A 17,076-nucleotide genomic window follows, 5' to 3' on the forward strand; every position below is an offset into this window, starting at 1 on the left:
TGGATGTGGCACAAGCGCTTCTAACTAGCAGGGTGTGATGGTGTCAGCAATTTCCAAATAGAATAAAGGAAGGTCGGAAAGGCGCAGAAGCGGCAGACTGCTGCTGAGAGTGCTTCCCTCTCTGGTTGCGGAACTGTGACAAACTGAAAATAAACGAAAATGGACTAGATGCAAATACGTAAGATATGTTTGCCAGTAAAAAGAAAGAAAAATAAGGGCCGACCAAAAAAAAGAGAAACGAACTGTGGGCAATGACGATACAATACACATGGACACAATTATCATACTCTATACAAATCAAAATGTCACCCCGGCCCCCGCGGTAGAATTTCGATGGAGGCTTAATACTGGACGCCCGTGTACTGCGCGATGTCAGTGCACGAAAACCCCAGGTGATCGAAATTTCCGGAGACCTTCGCCACGGCGTCCCTCATAGCCTGAGTCGCTTTGGGACGTCAAACACCAATCAACCAACCAAACCTCCATCCTCCTCCCCCCACCCCCCCATCATTCTAAGCACCTTAGTTTCAGTGGCTGTTGGCTTTCTATATATGCATATGTGTATCTATACAGGATGTTTCTCCTAAGAGTTGGCTCAATTTTTAAAGATATTCTTTTTGAGTTAGAAAAGCCCTTTTGGGCATACCATTGTCAGCGATGCAGTACATCAGAACACAGCTAAGACGTGCTAACTAGCAGGATGGTTAACAAATATCGAATTGTCAACTCTTTAATAATTGCTGTTAGGCTCCTTAATTACTGAAAGACGTGTAGACCACCGTAAATAATATCCATGTCAGTTTTTAAAATTTAAGAAACGTGGTCACTGCCACTACTGTAGCCTAACAAGTTTGACTATTTCGATGAGTTACGTGCAATGCTGGCAAGCTTCTCGAAAGTGAATCTACTCTGGCAAGAAGCAGCCAAAATATGCTGGGCCACAGTGCCGAGGGTAACCACGTTTTAGAAATTCTAAAAACTGATATGGTTTGGTTTGGTTTGGTTTATGAGGTTTAACGTCCCAAAGCAACTAAGGCTATGAGAGACGCCGTAGTGGAGGGCTCCGGAAATTTAGACCACCGGGGGTTCTTTGACGTGCACTGACATCGCACAGTACACGGGCCTTTAGAATTTCGCCTCCATCGAAAGTCGACCGCCGCGGCCGGGATCGATCCCGAATCGATTTTGAGAAATGAGTCGATTTTTCTCCAAGCATACTGTTTTGTGATGTAACCCCAAATTCACCTCGTCCACGCGCATCAATGAAAAGAACGCGCCTCACCGTCACAAACCACTTTTCGTTCGTGGTTCACCTGCATCGCGTGCCCAGGATCACTGACTCGGCTCTCGGAGATCGTCATCGCATCTTTTCGCCTTCTACGAAGGACGTGAGAGTGAATGTGACGAAACCGTCCCGATACTTTCCTTTTGCAGCCACTGAAAAGCGCTGGCTCTATAATATTTTCGTTTAGATCCTTTCCTACTGGCCGGGTGTGGTCGCATGAGCCACTGAGCTGCGTCTACCTTATATTCCTAGTTTCCTAGAAAATACTATTCCGCCACTCGACGGCTCTGTTTATCTGAAACGGCCGCTCTTCGAGGGTGTGCAAAGCCATGTAAGAACTTGTGCGCGGTGGCCACAACGAGGTCCTAGAATGATTGTACTTGGCAGTGGAGCCTTTAGAAGTTGTCTGGCAACTTTGCGAGAACCACCATCAAGTGCTTCGATCGGTACGTACTAGGCCAGTCTTGTCAATGTTCTTCTGGCTGCCCTCTGCGCGTGTGTGAAGGAGATTTGCGAAGCGAGCAATTACCAGCGGTTTTGAGGCTTACCTTCTCCGATGGGTATTAGTGAAGGCTGCTGGAAGCTTACGCCGCTTCACAGAGTAGAATCCCTGAATATCGACATAGCCAGTGCCAGACAGCTGGACAAAACCGTTTCGAGGTGTAGAATCACTGGCATGTTCGATTAGCATGTAAGAGACAGTCGAAATAAACTTGGTCGCTCTGCTTCTTTTTCTTGTCTATTTCCGAGAATTAGGGCGCCATGCAGGTGACGGGTGCTAAGCACTTCGTTGCTCACTCTACGGTCTGACAGCTATTGGGATTCAAGGGCTGCGATGCCTCCAGGTCGGCAAGCAACACTGGTCCACACACCACAGCAGGCCTCTGTAACCTAGCGATAGCCATAGCAAAATGTTTTTCTTCTAGTGTTTTCGTCCATGACTCTGCAAAACCTAACGCCGCTCTACACAGTCCAAATCTAACCTGTACCTATTCTCTTTATCCACACGCAGTCTAGATATTCCGCTCCCGACTACATTGATCACATCTGCAGTCGTGAACAACTCGTTTCTTTCTATCGCGTCATATATTTAAAGCAGAGCTTAAGTTCAGCCGCCAATTTTTACATTATTAGATGTTTTAAAAGCTGAAGGCCATCCTGTATTTTTCAAAACGAGATACAAATGATTTTTCTCTAAATGGTTTCATACTTCGGGTTTTCCAGTTGTTGCACATAGAAGCTGGTAATAAGAAATTGCAGGAAGAAAAAATGTGAATACATGTGTTGGTTTTATGTGCTTTCCGGAAAATCTGCTATTGCGCTTTACTGTCAACATTTTCTGTATTTCTGTACATATATTTACAAGTGCCGTAATGCTACGCGCTGCCTAGTTGCGAAAACTGCTAGTCAAATGGCTTTATATATCCATGGCATTGCGGGACAGGGCCTTTTGGTTTAATGTTGCCAGCTGGCTAGCTGTTTAGTGGTTAGTGGTATGCGCAGGCTGAGGGACTGATGAATAACTTCAATGGTGCTAGGGGGCTTTAATGGTGCTTCAAGAGCGCCACGGCGCGAAGGACTTTTTCTTGTCTATGCTAGGTATAGGGTCAAACACCAATTTTCGAAGCATTTCACCAAATGATAAGCCGAGCACAAAGCTACGGGAAAGCTTGTATTCATTGCGAATTGTTTAATAACCGGCGACGCTGAGAATTTTTCAATAACCAGCGACACTGAGCATCGAACCTCGCACCTTCCGCATAGGTATGCGATTCTCAAACCACTCTAGCACCGCTGTGGTTCATACTCAGCTGAGGTCCAGCGCTTGCCTTCTTTCGTCTCTTGTATACGTGAAGATGATGTCTGCTTGTTCGAACTATTTAAACAAGGCGTATGACCGCGCAATGTACTCATTTTCGCAGATGCAGATCTGGTACGAAATAATGGGTGCCGCAACCGAGACAATATCAGCAGAGGAGGACCAGCAGAGAAGGAGAACATATTTTGACGCTCATGCCGTTGCCGTCTTTTTTGCTACTGCATCGTTTTCTGAACAATAAAAAAAAAATTACGACCTGGGTTCGCAAGTGCTCTGGAAGATTCGTGTGTTTGTAAAGGAGCCTAAGAAGACCACTGCTTCATCTGTGCCTTCATTTTCTGGCGCAGCTTGTGGGTCAAGGTAAAAGAGCTGATATTTTGCATTAGTGTCATTTTGATAGAGAGTTGACAGCCAGGCAATGGTGTAGTCAGACTACAGGCCTTGTCTTTATATATACTAAGTCCTTTCTCATTAATAGAGCAGGCGGCACAGCGCGGACATGTTGTACAACGCAGGAATCCTGTGTCGTGAGAGCGCGGCCGTTATTTCAACTGTTCCGAGGCAGTTTTTCGAGTACTTATAGCGAAAAAGACGCGTATTGCCCGCTACTTTGTGGTCACTTAGCGCTGAGATTTCATCACAGATCATTGGTCGTGGGAAGGCTAATTTTCGTCTACTCAAGGTGGTGTTAAAGAACCGTTTCCCAAGAATTTTACACCGCAGAAGTCCAGCACTAGGCTGGGGAAAAACTCGTACCCACCGAATGAGCTCTGGAACTCCCTCGAACGTCCAGTGGACCCTGGACGTCCGCAGTCCGTCTATTGAAGCTTTAATGTCCATTGGCCATTGCATCACCGCTGAGTACCTGGCCCCAGTGTAGATCGAACTTCGCCACCCCTGCCTGCGAATCAAATGCAGCGGCGGCGTTTTTCAATGCAACGGCGTTATATGTCCCTTTAGCCCAAAAGCTGCCCGCCGACGTCTATGGCACGAAACTCCAATGATGCAGTATGCCGGTCCATGATGTGACGACACATTTAAGCGGACATGTACAGTCGCAAATGATAAAACTTAACGTAATATGTTGCCTATAAAATCATGACTCGTAATTGTCCTGTGTCATGGCTATAGTCATATAGTCAAGAATCATGGATATAGTCTAGTAACCTTATGTAAGGTGAGGTGTATAGAATGTGTACAAAGTGTGGGCAGTCATGACGCATGACTCAGCACTACTGCAGCGTAGCATAACTGAGCAGTTTACAAGTAACGTAATGAATGTTTATAGTACAGGGTTTGTACAAAGTATGCAAAGCACTGCTCGTGGTCAACCATGACTCATGGCCAATCTGCAACACTTGTTGTTGGGCTTGTTGGTAGGACATGCTTCTAAACAAACCAGCGCAAAAAACACAACGGGCAAGAAAAAGGCTCCTGTCCGTCAGCGCTCCTGTACGTCGTGTTCTGCCTTTTTCTTGTCCGTTGTGTTTTTTGCGCTGGTTCGTTTAGAAGCAATAAGCAATCTGCAACGCAGCAGGACTGAGAACTTCAATGTTTTCGCACTCTCACTCGCGAGAAGTCAAGTGCGCTTGCCAGTTTTTTTCTTTAGAACTATTAACTCATTCTCATATATGCATGATTAAATTTCTCATTTTTTCACACACTAATTGGTCAAGCTTTGCGCGACTAGCGTTGTACTGGGCAGGCTGGGACAGCCGGGCAGGCAGAGGGCTGAAGAAGCTCTACCACGATGAGATAGGCAGCTTCAACGGAAGCAGCTTATGCCTCCTGCACTGCGTGCAAGAGTAAGTAGCTGCCACTCTTACAAGAACTGCAACAGGCGTATGTATTCCGAACCCGTGAATCTCGAAATTTGGAACAGATTGGACAGGCACAAAAGCCTAAAGAGCGAGAGGTATACGTGGCGTCGTCTACAAAAGAGATTCAGGTGCACCCTGTCACTGGTCGCGCTCATTTATCCTCATCTGTACAAGCCGAACTGTAGGCACTGCGGCCAAAGAGCCAATTATGATCATACCCAGTGGGATTGCGAAATAGAGCCGCCACCGGGTGATCTAGTTACCGCTCCTTCTCTCGAGCAGTGGGAGACCGTGCTGGCTAGCTCTGAACCAGGAACGCAAGTTTTGGCGCTGGAGTGGGCTGACAAAGTCGTCGAGGGCTATGTACTCTCGGCCATTTAACGCGACTCCTTAACACCAAGCTCTTCCGGACGAATAAAATGCTTTACAATCAAGCTCCGTCATAGCGAAGCAGCACATGTGCCATGCGCAGGTCGTGGCTTGTGATTTTACTGCGAAACCAGTTATAGACCCACTTGCCGGGTTTCAGCGGTGTTCGTCTGTGTGAAGCATCTGAGTAGCAAGTGTAACTGGGTCACTATGTCAGTGGACACCTCAGTCGCGCTATAAGGAGGCGGTGACGTCCACCTACAAATTGCAGTCATGCTCCTTTTCTTTAAACCAGCGGAAGGTTTACGCTTCATTGAGTTTGAGGAAAGGAAGAGTATAAATAGCTCCCTGGGTCAGTGGACACCTCAATCGCGCTATCAGGAATGTGACGCCGGTTTTCCACTTGCAAAAAAACGTGCTTTCGCGCAATATTTCGCGTTCGATATGCTAAGCCATTTTGTCATTTTGTATCTATAGTCTAATCAATTTTTTTCGCCTGCCGCGGTGGCTCAGTGGTTACGGCGCTCGGCTGCTGACCCGAAAGACGCGGGTTCGATCCCGGCTGCGGCGGCTGAAATTCGATGAAGGCGAAATTCTCGAGGCCCGTGTACTCTGCGATGTCAGTGCACGTTAAAGAACCCCAGGTGGTCGAAATTTCCGGAGCCCTTCACTACGGCGTCCCTGATAGCCTGAGCCGCTTTGGGACGTTAAACCCCAAGAAACCAATAAACCAACCAATTTATTGGTAATGAAAATAAAAAAGATGCCCAGGCTTAGCTTGGTTAAGCTATAGTGCCTAGAATATACTATAGTTAAGCCAAGAATGCGTTGCATATTGCGCGGTATTTTTGCGCGAGGTATTGCTTGGCGGCACTCGATTTTCTCAGCAGCTTTTCCTCCGTGACGTATGGCAGGATGGATGGATGGATAGGAGCGCCCCCTTTGAAACGGGGTGGTGACAACTGCAACCATGCTCAGCTTTTTTGTTTTTTTATGCTTTTTTATTTTTTTATTTTTTACGTGGTTTGGTGACGTCACGTCACCACGTGCGTGACGTCACCAAACCACGTGGCGTCAAGTCACGTGGTTTGGTGGCTGCCCGGCCGCGCCCAAGGGCTGAATTGAGTGATTGCAATATGCTACGCATAAAACATAGATACAAAATAAAAATATAAGGAATAGATGATGCTAGCGGCGGCATCTCCCATCGAAACCGGAAGCACCTGAGGTGCTGCTAGCGGGAATAAAAGGACAGGCAGAAGGAAAAAAAAAGGGGAGCGATCCGGGCGCCTTTTGCGTTTCTCCTCCATCGAAACGCGGTCGCCGCAGCCGAAATCAAACCCTTTTGTTCTTATTTGTATCGTCGAAAGCGGCTCAAATCCGTGTTCACGAAAACCATTGAAGGGCTCTCGCCAATCGACGAAAGATGAAAAAGTTCAGGCAGCGCGTCATGGTCATCAGCCTAAGGGTACATATTTCGTGAGTAAAAGGAATGTCCATATATTTCGAGTGTAAGTGCAAAATCATCATTAAATAGGGAATCGCACGAAAAATAGCAAGCGTTTTTGATCTCGTTGTCGTCTTTACAGTGGCATCTAGCTCTTAGGATGAACACTCACAAAACTTGCGGTGATCGTCATTCTACCAGAATAGCTCGCCAGCATTGGTGGTCATGCGATTATATGGAGAGTGCTTTGTTTATTCATTTTTTTTTATTATGTTCCTGGATTACTAGTAGCCCCCCTTACCGTCGAAGCAAACATCTCTACTGTGCTCTGGAACCTCGACGCCACAGGTGTCCACGAGCTGGTCGATGCAAACTTGAGGCACTGAATCCTTGAATTTTCTCACGACCCACAGAATACAATCTGTCAAAAAAATTTTAATGAAATGTACAGGGTTCGTCAAAAGTGTCCAGGCCACTGGGTCGGCTTTTCAGCGGCATATCGCGCCACTTATGCTAGTAACAAAACTGTTAAGGTCCTCACAGGTGAGAATGATGTCTCTCTTATCCTCTATAGAGAGTTTTAGCTTCGGGCGTGTCGCTCTAAAGCGGACCCTGTGGCCCAGGAACTTTTGACCTACGCTCCGCGTGCCAGGAACTGCGCATTTGTCTGCATGTGAAGGCTAATTTCACACCTTAGACGCACAACCAACGACTCTCGACAAAAGCATCTTTACCGTTCAGACGGTAACGTTGCCGCGAACTGTATTAAATTTCTACTATCAATCCACTGATCGTAAGCTAAGCGTGAACTGAAGGTGCCCTGAAACTGCAATGAGCCTGCCCTGAACCGGTATGGGGCCTGCTCTAAGCGTGCGCAGAACAAGTACTAAAACGGCAAGGCATCAGCGTTCAAACTGCGCACAGCCAGGGGAAAAGGTACACTGAACCTGTATAGAACCTGCTCAAAGCCAACAGCTTTTTGAGTATGGATGCAGGAAAGTTAGAGATTGTTAAGAATGACTTAATAATAATACTTTACACCCTTCTTCGCACAAGCCCACGAATAACGCTCCCAATTCACTTGCATTTCAAGGCAAACATGAAAAAAAACGTTCGCATTTCTACGTCAGACATTTCAGCGTGTCATTCTTTCCTTTTTTGTACAGGCCAGACATCTCCTGCTTGCTGACTTGAAACTAGTTACTGCATAAAACTTCTTCTTTAGCAGATTCTGCTTCAGAAATAATTCGATATATATTTTTTTTTTGTGGACCGGAAATGTTGATGGAGAAGCGGTAGTAAGACTCCGGACCTCTACGAGTGTCTCTCTTCCGGTTCTGCTCTTCATGTCGTGCATCAGCGCTTAAAGTACTTCGCCAACCAGGCTTAAGTCAAGTATACAAACAACTTTATTATTTCTTTAAAAAAAGCATCTGTGCCTCGTAATAAACCGGAAGGATTCAGGTTCGGTTTTGTTTGGTTTATTGGGGTTTAACGTCCCAAAGTGATTCAGGCTATGAGGGACGCCGTAGTGAAGGGCTCCGGAAATTTCAACCACCTGGGGTTCCTAACGTGCACTGACACCGCACAGTACACGGGCCTCTAGAATTTCGCCTCCATCGAAATTCGACCCCCGCGGCCGGTATCGAACCCGCGTCTTTCAGGTCAGCAGCCGAGCACCATAACACTGAGCCACCGCGGCGGCGTCTAGAAAGGTTTTGGAAAAGTACTTGTTTGTATTTGACGTCAGGCGTAGGTTCCCTCAGAGGAGGTGAAGCACTTGTGTAGTGGTAGTGGAGCATCACGTACTGCGACGATGTTCGGTGAGGTGAGAGCCACTCGAGTGGGTAATCGGCCTGTCGTGCAATCGCGGCAAACTTGTTGAGAGCCGGCAACGATGTGGCAAGGTACACCGATGTTATCAAAATGTTTGATAGGCGGTGCCACTTCAGTGCTCTCTGCTGTGTCTGTGCTCTGGGCCCACATAGAGGCCGTAAGAACAGCACTGAAACTGTGCTCCAAGGCTGCTACCGCGAAAGCGTCAATGCCCGGGTAGGCTGCCGCCGCATCCGCATACACTGCTTCGGTGTTTCGAGCTATTTGGCTGTTCGCCGAACCCGGACCAGGAGACAGCCTGCGTGCAGCTCGTGATGCATGTGCATTGGTATAGGGGACGCCTGAATGTGGTGTCGCATCCCATACGAGAGTGATTGTTTGGATGTCGGTGCTCGCGGGAGCATTCTTGGTGGATCAAGTAGTTTTCGACGGCGAAGGGAGTGAGAGTGGTACCATCCACAACGAGAGTCTCACCTCTCGACAGCTTGCGTTGTGTACGACGCTTGACGTTAAGCGTCCAGCTCGAGTACGGATGCTCTGGTGGCGTCCACCCCCCCCCCCCCCCCCCCCTCCCAGAAAATGCATGGCTGATAGTATTGCGGAATGAAACCGAGAACTGGAGTCCTCGTATCCTCCCCGGAACATTTCAAGGATCCGCAGGTTCTTCGAATGGGTTACGTCAATCATAAACGTGAGTACGGCGTCAAACGTGCTAAATTTCTTTCACATTGAAGACGCGGGTTTGATCCCGGCCGCGGAGGTCGAATTTTGATGAAGGCGAAACTCTAGAGGCCCATGTGCTCTGCTATGTTAGTGCACGTTAAAGAACCTCAGGTGGTCGAAATTTCCGGAGCCCTTCACTACGGCGTCCCTCATAACCTGAGTCGCTTTGGGACGTTAAACCCTCATAAACCTATAAACACACAATGTATCATTCTAGTGTCGAACCTTTGTCTAAAGATTAGAAACCGTCTTTTCACTGCGCTTCACGAAATGAACAAGGAGAAGCAGGTTTTAACATGTGACGTCAGGAATGAGCTGCATTATAACAGCTCGAAGGAAGAGTTACGGCAACTGCTGCGCAGCTGAGAGGACTTGAATGACGCATTCCGCAAGCGCCAAAGTTAAACGGAGTGCCAAGACAAATAGTCGGGCTGTACCCCCCTCTGCTCCTGGGGCAGCTGTGCGAACTGCGCGTCAATAAACGAAAGGGAAAACTTTTGTAGCACGGTGACAAAGGATTTACGTACAGAGTCGAACGAATTGCCGCTTTCGCGACCACGTACGACCAGGCTTTTCACTAAATATTTTGTTTATTCTTTCGTGTAGCTTTGTTTCATTCAGCTCTTCAGTAAACGGGTGGAGCGGATTCAAGGTGGCGTTGGTCTAGCCGGCAGGCAAAAGAAGGTTAATCGGGTTCACAACGCTTACTCACCTGCTTGGGCTTGCGTGTTCTAAATTTTTTTTATCAGCAGCATTTTTTTCTCTCTCTTTTCTGGGGTTCAGTATTCGACCCCTGAGAGCAGCCCAACAGCCAACATCTGCCGGCAACTCGTTCTTGAAGGTGGGTTCTTAGATGCCAAAGGTTTTTCTCGTAGTAACCAGATATCAATGCTGACGATTTCCTGGAAGCGGAGATGGTAAATAATGCGTCTACTTTGCGGGTGTGGACGCCATCGCTTGATAATTTAAACACTTTTCTGAGTAGTCAATACAGACAACGTGGAGCGTCACCAGTTTGGTACACTACACTTTCTATTAGCGAAATGGCGCCAATTTTTCCATTTTTTTTATATGTGTTACCGCAAAAAGACAGGTAGGACTTTACATAGGCATTCGTTACAAAGAAATTAACGCAAAAACTAACAGGTTACAAAAAGTACCAAATAAGCTATGAAGGAAAAATACTGTCATGCACGAAAATGGAAGAGAATTAAAGTTAGAATGTTATAGAGCAGCTTTACACGATTAAATCTTGTATAATACGATATATAAGTGCAGCGAAAATTTGTGTTTTTTTATTCATTAATATATGTTTTTATTGACGCCGTGAAGCTCGAGAAATGGTAATCGAAGTTGCACTATTGAAAGAGGGCACAAATACTACACAGAAATAACAGCTACTAATACTGTTTGACTGAAAAAAAAACAACTCGGCACATTTTTGCTTTAATTATTTTCACAAAATTGCGGCTTTCTTTAACGTTTCATCACACGACTTTTGAATTAGGCACGCACAGAGGCCGATTGTCGTTACACATCAGGAACTAGAATAATGGACCCCCAAGAAAATCATGTTACAGACGTATTAAATTTTTCACTTAGCTCAATTTCTACGTCTCAGATTTTAACATTTCATAAATAAGGTTTTCAATATGTGTGAATCATTACTTTAACTACCGAAAAAAATTTCAATAAACTGAAGCCTCTACTTCAAAAAAAGAAGGTACGCGATTACAAAAATATGTTTTGAGAAATACGGGCTTGAAGCCTTCGAAAGGGGATACCACCTCTCAATATTCCTTGGTTTCTCCCTCTGTGTATGAGTGCAGCCTCTTTATTTGTTCGTTTTAAGTTTTCCATGCTTCTTCGCTGAATCCGCCAGTTTAGAGTAGCTGTCTTCGTATCCATCGTGCATCTAAATTTCTCAGTATAGACGTACAGAGCTCTCCAGGACTGTAAATTGTTGAACACTTTGATTCTTCGCATATCTCTATCATTAAGTCTTGAAAGTGCATCGTCAATAGCCGTCTGAATAGTCTTCACGGTTTTAAAATGTGGTTATGAGTTCCTCGACCAAACAGTTTCGTTGAATGCCCAGCTGGCGTTTCCTGTAACGGTTAACTCAAGCTAAAATAAAAAAAAGCATCAGGAAAGCGTACTAGCTCCAATGAGAAAACTAGAAAGCGATAAGCGAAGTATTTTGTGATAAGAAATGATAAATGATAAAAAGCAAGGCAAATTAGTGAAAATTGGCGTTTTCTGGCTTGGACCTCGGTTCAATTTCTTGTCACGCTCTTTAAAAGAAATCGGTAAAAAGTTATTTGGAGTGTAATAACCCTGGCAGGTTGTATATCATTCGAAAGCAATGGAAATGCGCTACGAAACGAGTCTAAAATCAAGAAATCGCTTTTTTGCCCACGTGACCCCTCGTGGCCCTATCTATCATGAGAACGAGACGGGGAATGTCATGCGGCATGTGCGCCACCAAGTTACGTGTACTGCCTGAAGTCGTTCCGCGAACTCTGCAGCCACGTGACCTTTGAATAGCATCCAAGACGGCAACATTTGGCGCCGCCGCGGTGGCTCAGCGGTTACGGTGCTCGGCTGCTGACCCGAAAGACGCGGGTTCGGTCCCGGCCGCGGTGGTCGAATTTCTTTGGGGGAGAAATTCTAGAGGCCCGTGTACTGTGCGATGTCAGTGCACGTTAAAGAACCCCAGGTGGTCGAAATTTCCGGAGCCCTCCACTACGGCGTCTCTCATAGCCTCAGTCGCTTTGGGACGTTAAACCCCATAAACCAAACCAAACCAACATTTGGTGAGTCACAGTGCCGACGGTAACCGCTGTTCCGAGGTTATAACTGGTAACAGTGCTAACAATTGCCGACTAGAAACCTGTCATCGCAACCAGGCAAATATATACAATAGTTTAAAAGTTACGTATCTTCCTGAGCCTGAGTCGCTTTGGAACGTTAAACCCTAATCAACCATAAACCAAACCAAAAGTTACGTACCGGAATTCAGTTAAAAAGCTAACTCATGGCCAGCTTTCTCGGGCAAATATTTCGAATGTTGAGAAATTGTAAGATACTGTTATGGAAATATTGGAGGTAATGGTCCATTCCTCTGATCTTTAATCGGGGTACAACTTCCAATTTCTATGTGGATGAGGCAATGACCTTCAGTGCCTCACAAGGTCAAACGGCACTTAACTGCCTGATGGTATGTCCCAGGCTATGGTACAATTACCATGTGATCATATGACTACGACCATTGGGTACATTTGGCCTTGAGCCTTAACCTCGACATTTGAATTGAGTCAGTGGAGACCATATGCTTAACAGAGCTTTGGCTCAAGTTACTAGGGTCAAGCCACATTGAACCGCAGCCATTTTTTTTTTGCCTTGAAGTCCTCGTAATAAGTCCGCCTACCTGCCCAGTGCGCCCAATGTTTGCAAATTTTCTAAAAATATTTTCAAAGGTTCAAGTTCCTCCCTTTGTGAACTCCACGGTCACATAGGTAACAGGCAAACCCACCTAGTAACACGAAGGGTGAACGCCTCATTTCTATAGTCCGACATTTTCACAGCTTGAGGAGGTTGGTGGCCCGTTAATGCGATTCTGGCAGCAGCGACCACTGGAGACAATAACGTCGTTTGTCACGCTCCCGGCGACTGACCTCCGCAACGACAAAAAAATGCGTACATTTTTTGCATGAAAGACCCAAAGGAGAGCTTGTTACTGCTCCTGATAACAAGCTATTGTCTCCGCTAGCGCCAGCACATCAGTAAAAAATGTCACCCGACTTATTTCACCCAAAGAGAAAAAGCACTGACTAACCCGCTGCGGCCCTCGCTGCGGCCCGGCTGACTAACCGCTCATGTTTGCCCTCATTCAGATGCTGCCCGAAGGACTTACAGAAAGCATAATCAATACCGATCGGCTTATATACGGTAATAGATTGCCAACAGTCAAGAGTTTAAGGTCTCACTACCAATTTCTCGGATTATTTATTTATTTATTTTATTCGGAATATTCGTTCGGACACAATTCATTCTCGGATAATAGGACAAAAGGCAGACTCCCTCTGCCTGACGAGGTCCCTGTTACCCATATAGAACTACAAGAAAGAAATCATATATATATATATATATATATATATATATATATATATATATATATATATATATATATATATATATATATATATATATATATATATAATTGGTAATACCAGAACAAAAATCAAAACTACATCATGCAGGCAAAAGCTTTACGAGATGTAAAAACTGTTTTCGTGAAAACATATAGGAAATACGCACTGCACTGAATATGACAGCGGGCAACTGCTGAATATATTCTTAAAGCTTCCAGGCGATCTACACTGCTGCGAGATAGCAAGTATATATGAGTGGGTGTTCATAAAGTTAGGGATGAAACACATCAATATAGCAAAGTACCACGAAACCTAACTGTCCGCAAGGCTAACTTCAGTTATGACGAAGACACTAGGGGCCTACTACGGCAGCATCTTAAAAGGAAGTTTCTTTATTTCACTGTAAACATTTGATTAATTGCGGTTTAACGCCCCAGAGCGACTCAGGCTATGAGGGACGCCGTAGTGAAGGGCCCCGGATATTTCGACCACCTGGGGTGCTTTAACGTGCACATTACACGGTCCTCTAGAATTTCACCTCCATCGAAATTCGTCCGTCGCGGACGGAATCGAACGCGTGTCTTTCGGGTCAGCAGCCGAGTGCCGTAACCACTAAGCCACCGCGGCGGGTTCACTGTAAACAATCGCGCTGCAAAACTCCTGTGCAATAACCTGCCATGTACCATTGTCACTGATACTTCAGAATGGCGGCCTGTGGGGAAAGTTGGTGCATGACTGAGAATACTGAGGCGCAACAACAACAACACAAGAAAGAAAAAGACAACAAATGCGCATGTCAGTCTTTTTTTTTTGGTTGTGTTGTCGTCGCTGCACCGCAGTATTAAGGCGAAAAAGGCTCATACTATCGTCCGTCCGTTAACAAAGTGTGTCACACGCGTTTAACTTGGGAACTAAAAAAAGATAAAGAAAACCAATTTGGTTGCTTCAGATAGAGGAGAAAAAAATTAACCTAGAAGCCACATTTGATTACTGTAGAGTAATTATTTAGTTAATTATAGGCAGAAATTTCGAAATTGCGTCGAAATAGCGCGGACGTCGATATAGCCATGGGAAAGGTGTAATATCACGTCCACCGGAAATCGTCACGGCATAGTGAAAATTATCACAGAATGGTCGGGAAAACATCGGATTCGTGTCATATTAGAATAAAAAACGCGTAATTAAGCGTAATTAACACTTAAGATCCCTGAAAAATGTTTAACTTGGGTATCGATGTAGCCATGGGAACGGTGTGACGACACATCCACCGGAAGTCATGACGGCATAGTGTCCTCGGCTTTCGCCTCTGAACACTTTAGTTGCCAAAGTGTCCTCGCAATTTTTTTCACTCATTGTCACTCATTTCGACGTATCTAAATATCAAGAACTCATCCGCTCAGCTACCCGTGTTTAATGCGTCTTCCACTATTTTTTGTTTGTGTTGAGCATTTTGTATAGCTGTATATATCGTACCTTGATGAATATGTTGTCTGTTGTCTCTAAGCGTTTTATTATCGCATTCTTTTCATGTATTCGATAATATTTTTGCGTTATGTATTTTATGTACTGCAGCTCCCCTCGCCCAAGTAATAGCCTCCTTCCAGGGCCTATAGAAGTATTTAAATACATAAATAAATAAATAAATAAATAAATAAATAAATAAATAAATAAATAAATAAATAAATAAATAAATAAATAAATAATAAATGAACTCTGACTCAAATTTTAGCAAAACGTTTTGACACGCCGTTTTTTCATGTTCCTGCTGGCCAGTATGAACGGCGCAAAGAAAATGAGGACAAAGTAACACGTAAGTACAGGCCCCTCCACTATGAAAAAGAACAAGCATGAGCATTCATTTGATCATTACTCGCTAATTATGCACCACAAACACACTTTTTTCTTTTGTCTAAGTAGTTTTCCTTTTGGCTTCACGCATCCCAATGTCATTTTAAAGTTGAGCAGAAAAATAACGAAATAATTCGTCTTTTTGTAGAAACTCGTAGTTCCTTTTGACATTGGATGGACCTGGAGGCATTCGCAGTAGCGCAGCCGTTCAAGACAATAGCCTTTCAGGCTTTCCAGGTTAAATACAAAGGGCTAAAAAACCAATACAATTTACTCTGACTGTAGATTGGTTGAATGTAACAAATCACTGCGCGCTATGCAACCATGTGTCAATCCGTCTTCTGCGGCGCCGAAATGGTATTAACACTGCAATTTCGACAGCACAGATGAAAGTACCTGCACACATTTGTGCTTTTTTTATTAGCAGATGCTGCACAAGTGCCCTACCTCTAGGACTATAGTCCTCGCCAGGTGCATAGTCCGCAAGGGGAAATTTTGGCTCAAATTGAAAATTTTTACTCATATCGTCCGCTCCTTGTATATATTCCCCAGGAGCTAATTTCGGCTGAAAATACGCTTCTTAGATTCTCCGCAGATGTTTCAGAGAAGCAGCCCACATCTGTGACTTTTTTAATCGATGTCAAATCTTTTATCCGCTGCTCGGTCTGACTTTACTCGTAGCGCACGCTCGTCTAGACTTAGCTGGAATGGTGATGATGACGACGTCGTCAGGCTTAATGGCACATACCCATGGCGGGGGATTTGCCAGGGTGCATAGCGGACACGAACGCACTCATGTACAAGGAGTGGAGTATTTTGATAATTTTGGGACTTAGAGCTAGAATTTGTAGAAATGCTGCCGAGAAGCTCTTCTCTTCTTTTCAGAGCCAATGCAATAGCTCTTTACGAAAGATTGCGGCGCGTGCGGCGTTATTTCGCCGTAACTGGCGTTACTCATGGAGATTTTGAGCATGTGCTCGGAACTCCAAGTACTGAAAAGCAGCTGCTTTAAGTGCCACTAGGATCGTTTGCCTGCATATCGAAGCTGATTTTGCTGAGTGATTTAGCACGGCAAAAGGTCGCAGGGGCAGTCCAGCCAAGTTTCTTTGCATGCGTGTGACGCCATGCTTCTTTAGCTCTCAAGCAGAACAACGCGGCTAATCAGAATCAGAACAACAAGGTCAAGAGAACTGGGAAGGAATGGATTATCGAAAGTAAGATCGTCGGGTTACTTCACATATGCGCTTGTTCACGAGCGCTTGTCCTTGTCTTCCTTCTCTGTTCTTGTTCTTAGTCGCAGCGCTGGTGAAAATTTTTTTCACATATGCATTTTTGAGTAAGGGTGCAAGTTCAGTAATCTCATTTGTGAACATTACAAAATTGGTGTTACCATTCGCCGCCGATGAAGTGCTCGCGTTCAGAAGTAGAGCCTTGTATTTGAATGGTCCTGCCTTACTGGGCTGTTCCGTACTAATGAACCGAAATAATGATTGATCAAACAAATTACCTGGTCACAAAAACTTCTTCAAGAAGTATTCTTTTACACTGTTGTGAAAGTGAGTGCCGGAGACTTCTTGATATGCGAATTGGCGAATAGTTCTTTGCGGTTTCGTGTTTTTTTTTTCTAATACCATCCAAGAAATGACATTGACTTCTATCAATAAAATAGAATTTGTAATTCGTTCGTTTCAAGTATAATAAGTGCCGAAGAGTTGCATTAAGGATCAGAGGAAGATTTTGACGTCTTGCAAGCAGCGTAGTCGAGCGGTTTGGCA

At 45.0% G+C, this 17,076-nt stretch overlaps 1 protein-coding gene and 1 long non-coding RNA gene across 8 annotated transcripts in view; both read left to right on the forward strand.

Moving 5' to 3' along the window:
* Window positions 1–3,377, forward strand: part of LOC149347697 (uncharacterized) — a 50,787-nt gene extending 47,410 nt beyond the window's left edge. For both annotated transcript variants that reach the window (XR_016292614.1, XR_016292613.1), the window contains one exon: window positions 3,208–3,377. This is a non-coding gene — a long non-coding RNA (uncharacterized LOC149347697). The remainder of the gene's footprint in view (window positions 1–3,207) is intronic.
* Window positions 1–17,076, forward strand: part of LOC149347696 (multiple inositol polyphosphate phosphatase 1-like) — an 85,342-nt gene that overhangs the window by 47,747 nt on the left and 20,519 nt on the right. Inside the window, exon 1 of one of the 6 annotated variants that reach the window (XM_089587360.1) lies at window positions 9,528–10,140. The exons of the other annotated variants lie outside the window; for them this stretch is intronic. The gene's annotated coding sequence lies outside the window, so the exon portion shown is untranslated. Of the gene's footprint in view, window positions 1–9,527; window positions 10,141–17,076 lie in introns of those variants that run through there. 6 annotated transcript variants of the gene reach the window in all.

This window comes from Amblyomma mixtum, chromosome 4 (assembly GCF_055824585.1).
Source record: "Amblyomma mixtum isolate Tamu chromosome 4, ASM5582458v1, whole genome shotgun sequence".
NCBI classification, from domain to species: domain Eukaryota; kingdom Metazoa; phylum Arthropoda; class Arachnida; order Ixodida; family Ixodidae; genus Amblyomma; species Amblyomma mixtum.